Source organism: Bactrocera tryoni, chromosome 2 (assembly GCF_016617805.1).
Source record: "Bactrocera tryoni isolate S06 chromosome 2, CSIRO_BtryS06_freeze2, whole genome shotgun sequence".
Lineage (NCBI taxonomy): Eukaryota > Metazoa > Arthropoda > Insecta > Diptera > Tephritidae > Bactrocera > Bactrocera tryoni.
Genome location: NC_052500.1, coordinates 17,369,915 through 17,380,915, shown reverse-complemented (window position 1 = coordinate 17,380,915; position 11,001 = coordinate 17,369,915).

The window sequence follows — 11,001 nt, the reverse complement described above, 5'->3', positions numbered from 1 at the left end:
AAACACAAGAAAGAATTCAAGTGAAGCCGAATTAAGCAAGTAATGCAAGGAATTAGCCTGAAGCCTTGCTTCGTTGCAGGCAAGTGATGAAAAGCCAGTAATTTTTTTTTTTGTTAATCTAACGCAAGCAAGCACACTGAAGAAGCACGAAAGCAAGCATTTATGTTTTTTCGTTTTTGTTGAATTTGTAAAAGAGAAAATATTTATTTAATGTAAAAAAATCATAAAAATCCGTCAAATTTTCACAAACGCATACGCTGAATTTTGCAATTGAATTTTTATGTTCACCGAAAGAAGCTATACTTGCAATAAATGCAACAACAATTGAATTTAGTTGTTAATTAGTGCAAGGGCGAAGTAAGTAGCCAAAAAAACAGTGAATTACATAATTACACACAAAATATCCGACTGAAAAATTGTTTTCAGGGTGCTACTTAATTAAATACAGTTAAATAGTGAATAGCGTGGTATGGAAAATCTAAAATCAAAATAGTTAGGAATATAGTGTTTTTGCAAGCATGTAGTATTTTACAAGAGTTGTCTTTTGCGAAAAATTTTTATTTACAACTTTTTTTTTTATCGTTTTTTTTTTTTGATTGGGTTTTAATTACTTAATTTATTTTATGCAAAGTTTTATAAATTAATTAATTTTTTTTTTCAAGCATTGAACATATTTTAAAATACATTGAATTATTAAAAAAATGAAATTATAAAATAAAAATAAACAATTTTTGAAATTATAAAAAAACATAATTATTTAAAATAAAAACAAAACAAATACATTTTTTGGATAATTTATTTTGTTCCAATAGTTCAGTTTTTTTAACAACTGAATTAATTTTTATAATTGATTTATTTTAATAATTGAATTTTTTTCTAATTACATTTTTTTGTAATTTCATTATTTTTTAGTTTTGATTTTTTTTATAATTTAAATTTTATTATAATTAAATTTTTTAATAATTTAATTTTTTTTAGTAATTCAATATTTTTTTATAGAACTATTTAATGAATTAATTTTTTTTAATAAATTTAATCGTTTACTTTTTTTATAATTACATGTTATTTAACTGCCTTATTTTCGAGTGGTACAATTGAATTTTGAATTTATTTATATAAACTAATTTTTTAGTAATTTATTTTTTTATAAATCAATATTTTTTTTTAATTATTTAATAGTTTGCTAACTACTAAAAATCATTGTTACCAGTGATATTTTTTAAATTGCAAATTTTAATAATTAAAAGTTTTTAGTAATTAATTTTTTTAAGTAAATTTTTGGAAGATTACTTTTTTTTAATTTCTTTATATTATTTTTTTATTAGATCGGAAGATTATTATTTTTTTACAATATAATTTTTTTAAGAACTTTAATTGTTTTTTTTTTTTGTTAATAATTAAAAATGTTTAAACATTTAAATTTTCAAGTAGTACTAATCAGTTTTGAGTGAATTTCTATAATTTGTTTTTAAAGTAATTAAGTTTTCTAAAAATTGCTAATTGAACATTTTATACATCAAAATTTTAACTATCTTTAAAAAAATGGTTTTTATTTTTAGTATTAATTTTTGTTTTATTTTTATTTTTAATATAATTTTGTATTTTTTTATTTATTCTTTCCATTTTAATATTTTTAAATTTTTTATAAATTACTAATTGAACATTTTATTCATTCAAATTTTATTCTTTTAAATTTTTTTTATTTATGTTATTTTAAATTTTTTTAATATATTTTTTATAAATTTTTCAAATCTTTTGTTTATGTTATTGTTTATTATTTTTTTAATATTTTTTTTTTAACATTATTTTCTTTCTATTATCCTTGAATTTTTTTTATTAGTTTATTTTTCTTTTTATAATTGAAATTTGCATGCTTGCAAAAATATTTATAACCAAATACATATTTATTTTTTCGACAGCCATGCACACAACATGAAACACAAAATTGCAAGAGAAAAACAAAAAAAACAATAATTTCAAAAGTATTAAATTATTAACTGGGTTGTTACAATAATTAGCAGCACAAGCCATAGACAAATTTAAAATTCAAAGTAATACAGCATTTTAATTAAAAAACAATAATGAAAGAAAAAAAAATAAAAAATTACGCCAAAAATTAATGCGGAAGTTTGAACGTTTTTGATTGGTGTTGATATATAGCAACAGTGATTATATATACCAAGGTGTATATAAATGTTTAAAATAGTTTTTCAGCATAGAAAATATGTTTACAGCATTTTCTCAACATAACCACAAAAAATTAATATTGAATGACGCTGAAATACAGCATAGCATATATACATATATAGGTTGTGTGCAGTTTATTTTCTGTAAATTTTTTTTATTGAATTCAAACACTTACACAGTCAACAGCAAAATGGCAATAGTCCAGCAAGACATAAGCAACAAATAGTACCTTATTTAAAGTAAAATCAAAGTGAAACTACAATTCTATAGCGATTTTTTACAAAGTAAGAGAACGCAACAGAAACCAATTGAAGTCAATAGAAGTTAAAATAAGTTAGCAAACAAACAATAAAAACAAAAAACAAAACAATAACTTGAAATAGGGAATACGAATACAAAAACACAAGAGTCCTAAAATTGCAAAGCCAAATAGTACAAGTTCAACAAATTTTCCCCACCAAAACACTTAATGCATGCTACAAGTGGCCGGTGCTTGGTGGACGAAAACAAAGAGAATTTTTTTCAACTAAAAAAGATGATAATTTTTAGTGTGTGAATTTCCAAAAGTGATGCCATTGCAAATTATTAATAAAGTAGTATTTCTTAAATATGTATATGAGGAAAAAAATAATAATTAAAAAAAAAGAAATTGATAAAAAATATTATTTGCTTTTGTGACTCAAAGAAGTGCTTTTGAAATGCGCACACATACATATGTATGTATGTGCAAACAACTTATTTACAATTAAACTATGTGTATGTGTAATAACCAGCAGCTTTGCTATATAATTTTCATAATATTTTTTTATTAACAATTGAAATGAGTAAAATTTGTTACATATACGTACATACTCACTTCCCACGCCACAAGTGTCATTAAATCATTAAACAAGAAGCAACATTGAATATTAACGCAATACAAAACCGCAAAGCAGAAATAGAAAACAAATAAATAGCGCAAAATATTTAAAAGTAATACAAAAAACAAGCGACTACTCCACGCAATAGCTTAGTAATGAGACGATTTGAAGAACTTATACAACTATAATGTGCTCAAATACAAACCTACATACACACATACATTCATACATATACATAAATGTCACAGGCGCTGTATGGTGCATTGAAGGCGTTTGCGCATGCGCTAAGTTTAGCTTAAACTGGCTTGCTGGTGTGAACACTTGCGAAGAGCTGCGAGTGATACGCGTAGCTGCCACCGTTTTGCTTACAATTACGCAAGCTACAAACGTTTTCACAGTTACCTACAGCTGCTGTGACCCATAGCAACCGCATGTACCTGCAATATTTTATGAAAAAGTTAAATGATACAAAAACAATGTTGAACATAAACCTTATTAGAAAAAAACTGATGTTAAAAAATAGCGTAAAATAATATTAAACCAACAGGTGTGGATAAGTGATGCAACGGGACTACAGGTGGTCGCTTAAAGTGTAAATTTGGACTTGAATTTAAGGATTGCGAGCCGAAATTCAACAAAATTCAAAATTTTGCAACTTTTTTCGCGCTCGGCGGCTTTTGATGCGTTTAAGCGCTCTAAAGTTATTTCAAAAACAAAAGCGCTTTCGAACAGGCGGCACACACTTGAAGTCAGCGACGCGCGGCTTATCCATGCACTTTTCATTTTCCTTAACATAACCTTAAAAAACGCTTTTGGCTTGCAAAATCACAAAAAAATTGTACCAAATTTTTTTTTAAATATTTTTTTTTTATCCAGCACTTTCGGAAGGCAAAATTCTCAAAATATTTTTTTTTTCTTAAAAACAAACCGCTTAGTTGAAGGTTAGGTTCTTATTAAAAAATAAAATAAAAAGTAAAATATTTTTAATTTTCTATTAATGGATTGGTAAATTGGGTGCCTATAAGTAAAAATAATAATAAATAAACTTTAAAAGAAGTAGTTAAATTTTTTATATAGTATACGCATAAATAATATATACATACATACATATATGACAAGCAAGGAGTGAAAGAATTTGATTAGAGCAAAACATACAAACAAATAAGTAAATAAACAGTTGAGCTAAATAGCAAAAACAATAACCCAAGAAAAAAATAGAAAATTGATAAATATGTAGTGGAAGAAAAACAAATTAAAATAAACCATTCAAAAACGTTCTGGACAACTTTTTGTAAAACATGTTTCAGAAAACATGCAATCGAAGAGGGAAAAAAGAACAAAATGCAAAAAAAAACAAAAACAAAAGCAAAAAACGAAAATTGCGAAACTGTTGGGTGGCTGAAAGCAGACCGCTGAAGTGAAAAACAGACGAATGAAGTTTTTCAATAATTGAGTCTGGAGTCTGGCTACAGCCCAGCAGTTGTCACAATTTTCGTTGTACTATTTTTGGTTCGAAACAAAATTTTTCGTTTAGGCACACCTTTGGAAAACATTTTTCTAGTACTGGTTTTCGTATAACGGGAACAATGAGCAGCGCGCAAGCCAACACAACAACAACAAGTGGACCGCGTTGGCGCTGCTGCAACAAAATTTCAAAATTCAAAATTCAAAAATTTCAAAAATTGCAATTTTGGCTGAAGTAAAAAAAGAAGAAATGCAAAAGAGAAAAAAGCAAAAAAAGGCAACAACAAGCAAACACAACAATAGCGTTGGAACTAAAAATAATACTTGCAACACATTTGGGTTTTTTACTGCAAGCAGGCGAAAAAAAATTTGTGTATGAAAAAAATGAAATGTAAATTGAAAACGAAACAGAAAAAGAAACAGAAAAAATTAAAAAGCAAACAGGATGCTATAAAATAAATTTTAAATAAAAAAAAGCACGCGAAGGTGAAAAGAAATATTTTAATGCAAACAAAAAGTTGTTTAATTAATTTATTCAAAGCGATAAAGCAATAAAATGCTTAAAAATGTAAATCTTTTATTAAGCTAATATACTATTGAAAATATTAAAATTAATTAATTTTAATTATTATGTCGGTATATTAAATTTATAAATACATATATTATAAATAGAGCAAACTTATTGAAAAACAAACAGCATACAATTTGAAGATAAAATTAAATTTAATTACAAAAACAAAAAAATTAAAAAAAAACATTTAAATAGCAAACAAAAATCATTAATTTAATTAAGCAAGCTAGCCTTCTATGTAAAATTTTTGAAAGCAAAACAGTGTGTGAGTGTAAATTAACGTAAACAAGTAAGCACATTATGATTCAAGGCAAAAAGCAAAACAAAAAAATTAGAAAAATTATTGCTTATTTAAAACTATTATTAAAATTTTGTAAAAAAAATCGTATACTTACAAACATTTGCTTAATAATGTAAGCGCAGCAAAAGTAAAATTTATAAAAAAATATTTTCCACAAAAAAAATATTACAAAAATACCAAACCAATGCAATATACACATACAAACCTACATATGCAATTAGTGGTGTGCATTTGTACGCCACGTAAGTGTGCAAATGCGAAAATAGCGCGCAATAGACTAATTTTACAACAACAAAACAAACTAAACAGGGTGATAACAACAACAACGTTGCAACAATAGACATTTTACCAAAAATGCATACAAACGAACTTTACAACAAACAATAGTTTTACAATAGCAAAACATAACTATAGCAACAACAATAAGCAGTCAGGATAAGAAAAATAATAGTAAATAGTTAAATTACAGTTGAGCAAAGCTAACACTTGTATATACTTTGAAAAAAAAACGCAGGAAACCGCAATTACACACAAACATATGTTTGCAGCTTAAAAAAAGCAGCACATTTTGTTTACTAATAATAATATTTTTTTCTTAATTTTTTTTTTTCATAATTAATAATTTTTTTTTTAATAGTTTGAGCTACTATAGTTTTTGCCAGTTGTAAAATTCACACCTCAAACCACCACCCCACGCACCCCAAATTTATATTCTGTGATGTTGCACTGCCGACGCTGACTGCGCATGCGCAGCGACGCGTGGCTTTGCATTAAAATAATTTTTTTTTTTACGTTTTTAACGACCACTTATTGCGTTTAGACAGAGCCGGTAAAGCGTTAATTTTCAACTTGATAAGTTGATTTTTATTTGAAATAAAATAACTGTAGTATAATTCATAGTTCCGAAAGAAAAAAGCGTAAAGTAAAACTTCAAGCACATTTGTGGTTGGTAATTTTCCGAAAATTTGTATAATAGGCAGTTAGGCATTAGCATACATAGTACACAAACAACACACACATACAGACATAGAAATATATAATATACACACAGCAACAGTTGTTAGAAAAACGAACGAAACAGTAGCCTCGCCCACCTCGAATCCATAGTCAGTTTAATTTAATTAATTTTAACAAATCAATAGCCAATGAATTTCTATATTTTATCATTGCAAAGCAATAGTTAGTAGGTTTTTTTGCGTTATTCAAAAAAATAATTTTTTTATTTTATTTTCAAATGAAAGAAAGACATGTTGATTATATTTTATATATTTTTTTAACTTTATATTATTTCGTTATTTATTTTTAATTTTTTTTTAAATTAATTTTTTGTTCCTTTTTATTTTTTTTATTTTCATATTTTTTTTTTATTAATTTTTAACATTTTCCAAAAAAAAAAAAATTTATTTTAAAAAAACTAAAACATTAATACTGATAGCTTTATTTTTTAATTTTTACTTACTTATGTATATTATGATTTTAATCTTTTTTTTTAATCACTGTTTGTTTTAAAAAAAAATTCTGTAGTAATGAAAAGTAGTTTTCTTTTTTTAAGTATACTTTTTTTCTTTAATTAAAATTTTATTTTATTTTTTAATATTATTTTAATTTAATTTTTTAATATTATTTTGTTTTTTTGAATTGCATTTTATTTTAATTTATTTTTTTTTGTTTTTCTTAAATTTTTAAAATTATTTTTTATTAATATATTTTTTTTATATGCTATAGTGTCTTTTTTTTAAACTACCATTCTTTTAATATACAGTTAAATGGTTTACACGTCTTTCTAGGCACAATTATAGTGTTTCGTCTTCAAATTTTGTTTCAAAAAAATAATTCAGATTTAAAATTTAAAAAAATAAATACGCCCACTTTGAAAACAATAATGAATTAAAAGCTTCTTTTGAATTAAAAACACACAGCGTTGCATTTCAACTGTTAGCAGACTACTTGTTTGCTTATAGGCCAATAAAAAAAAGCTATGCTTGCAATTGCTTAAATTTAAATTAATAAAAACATATTTTTTGTGTAAAATAATTTAATAATTTTTCTTTTAAATTTTATGCAAAACTAATTTCTTAATTTCATGAAAAATATATTCAAAACAAATATTTTTTGTAAATTATTAATTTTTTTTGTAAATTTTTTAATATTTTTATTAAATTTTTAATATTTTTTTAATTTTTAATATTTTTTTTTTAATTTTTGTAAAGTACACATTTTTAATTTTTTTTAATTTTTGTAATTTTTTTTAAATTTTTGTAATTTTTTTTTTAAAATTTTTCTAATTTTTTTTAATTTTTGTAATTTTTTTAAATTTATTATTTTTAATTTTTGTAATTTTTTTGTTATTATTTTTTTTCAATTTTTGTAAATTTTTTTTACAAATGTATTGTATAAATTTTTTCGGTAAAAAAATTTAAGCCACAACGGTTGTTATGCTAACAGTTTTGAGGCACCAAACTAATTTAATAGCTAGTTAGTTATTACTGTCGATTTGTTGCGACGTTTACGAAACTGCTTTTGATAACAAGAAATTCATAAACATTTAACCTCAAAACAAAATGTGACACTGTAATCCAACTCTCGCCAGTCACTCGCCAGCAGTTTGGCAAACGCGCCTGCCGTCCCAAGGAGTCTGAATTTCATTATTTTTAAGTACGACAGGCGTCTTGCTGCAAATTGTTGGCGATTGCGGCGCTAAACAAAAAATAATAACCACAAAAATAACAACAAATGTGCGTTTGATTTAGTAAACAACAAAAAACACATAAATTATTACAAATATGTATGTATATTTTTTGTTTTATTATGAAATATATTATTAAAGCAAAAAAATAAAAATAAAGAAATAACGAATTTACACATCAAATGTGTAAATTTTGTAAATTAATTTAATTAATATTTAGTTGTCACTTATCATAGATTTAAGTTTTAAATGCATAACACTTAGTTTTTTAAAAAAATGTTAGTGGATAACGTTGTACACTTAAAACTTAGTTGTATTTTGTAAAGTGATTCTAATTAGCATTACAACAGGAACTAAATACCTCAAATGTAGTTTTACGTTTACGGAACTTTCGTTAAACTTTTTTTTTTTTGTTTTATCGACAAAAATGCATACAATACGGCCGAACGAAGCGCGAACGCTTGGCGAAATTTATTTTTATGTATTAAGTTATTTTTGTTTTTGTTATTGCAAATTGCTATTATTACAAATATTATTATATTATATTATATAACTGTGCATATAGTATATAGTAAACCTTGTTTATGTGTTAAATATATGTATATACATACATATGTATATATGTGTATATAATTTTTCATTATTTTCTTGAAATTAAGTTTTTGCAAAACTTTAAAAGTTTATTATTTTACAAAAACAATTGCAACACAAACACATAAACACAAAAATAATGGAATAAACAGCGAAAGCGAGTATACTTGATTTGCGTTATTAAAACAGGGTTCCAATATAGACACAGTGTGGTGCAGAAAAATTGCATAGGGCGTGTGACGAAACCAAAAAGAAAAAAATGGAAATAAACATTGTATAAAAATAAAAATAAAAAATTCACCTACACTTTTGTAATATTTAAATGAAAAGTCCGCTAAAAAACTAAAACAAAAATAAAATTAAATAATTTAGCAAATAATCATTAACGAAACAGAACTGCGCAATAGTAACGTAACTACCTCAGCAGTAAGACTTCAGTTTAATGTATATTTTTACATACATGCATATGTACATGCGCTATATATAGTGTACTGTATACTTTTTCTGTGTAATTTTTAAGAAATGTTGTTTTTGAAAAAATAATTTTTTTTCTAGAAATAATTCCGTAATAATTGCTGTCACTTTTGAAGTCAGTTGATAATGAATTTTAATGTAAAAAATATTTGACGAAACTATTATATAATAGTATAGCAATTTTTGGAAATACATACATACATACATATTGTATATGCATTTATGTCCGTTACACGTGAAATATTAAAATTATAAACTGTAAAATCTAAAGTGTATGCAAAATAAGTACTAATAAATTTTGGAAAAATAAAACAATTTTGAATTTGTCGTAATAAATGTCCATAGTAATAGTGTTTTTTGTGGAAAATTTGACATTTAAAGAATGAAGCTAGTAATTGTACAGTTAGCAGTTAGAAAAGCAGACTGTATGCTACGCAATAGAGAACCGTTTAGCATAGACAAACATAGATACATATGTATGAAATATGTTCTCGTTGAGGCTAGAAATCACCGTGGTGTAAGCTGAAATTGAGTGTGAAAACCACTGTGGTGAATTTCGTGACAGTGTTGCATGTAAACTTCGTGACAGTATTGCATGTAACACCGCTCAAAAATATTATGCAACATTTACAACGCAATTGCGTAAGACAATGGACTTTAGGTGACTTATTACAGTTCAATATAGCAGTGCTCAAACTCACCATACCAGTGTACGACATTTATAACGCCAAAAACTGGACAGTGGACTTTAGATGACTTAATAAACTCACCATAGTAGTATAGAACATTTATAACAGAAACTGGATAGTGGACTTTAGAAGACTTATTAGAGCTCAAGATAGAAGTAACAAAATTCACCATAGCAGTACTAAAACTCACCACAGCAGTAGACAAAATTTAAAACGCAAAAAACTGGACAGTGAACCTCAGATGACTTATTCGAGCTCAACATGGAAGTAACAAAACTCACCATAGCATTACCAAAACTCACCATAACAATACTGAAATTCACCACATTACTATTACTACAAATTTCGTCATAAATCCCTTTCGAAGCACTCGTCACTCAAAACACAGCGAACTGAAACCTTAAAGCGAACTTCTTTTTATTAAACGTGCTACAAACAATACATATACAGATATACGCACACAAGCATACACACACACACACATTTATAACAACATAACCTGAAACTTTTGGACTTAACAAGAAATATTTACAAAAATCAAATACAAAAACCGACATAAGAACAAAAAACGAAAGCAAAGCAAAAGAAAAAGTGGACACATCTGGCGGTAGCATAACATTTAAGGCTTAACAGCAGCAACTACAAAAAACATAAAAAAAATTAAAACAACAATTTAAAATGTCAAGAATGACAACTTTTCGGCTAAGCATGTATATGTAAAAAAATTATTAAAAAATAAAATTAACTAACATTTATGAGTGAAAATATGTGTAATGAAAAAAAAAACAAAAACAATTTCTGGTTATACGAAAAAACTTTTAGGCATACGAAAAATAGCATATAAATAAACAAACTTTTCGAAGAAAATATAAATTTATACTACAAAAACAAAAAAACAACAACAGTGTTGTAAATTACATATTAAAAATTGAAGCAAAATAAAATTTAAATTAAAAAAATATAAGTAGAAAGAGAAATGGCAGAAAGCAAGTACGAAAATATTTCATGGAAAATTTATTTGTAAGCATAAACATTACACTTATGGCAAACTTATATGAAAAAAATTAAATATGCATTTGTGCATACATACATACACCAATTCTCGTATGTATGGGGCAAATGCAAAACTTTTGGATGTAAAAATTAAAACTAAAACCAAATTAATATATTTAAAATAT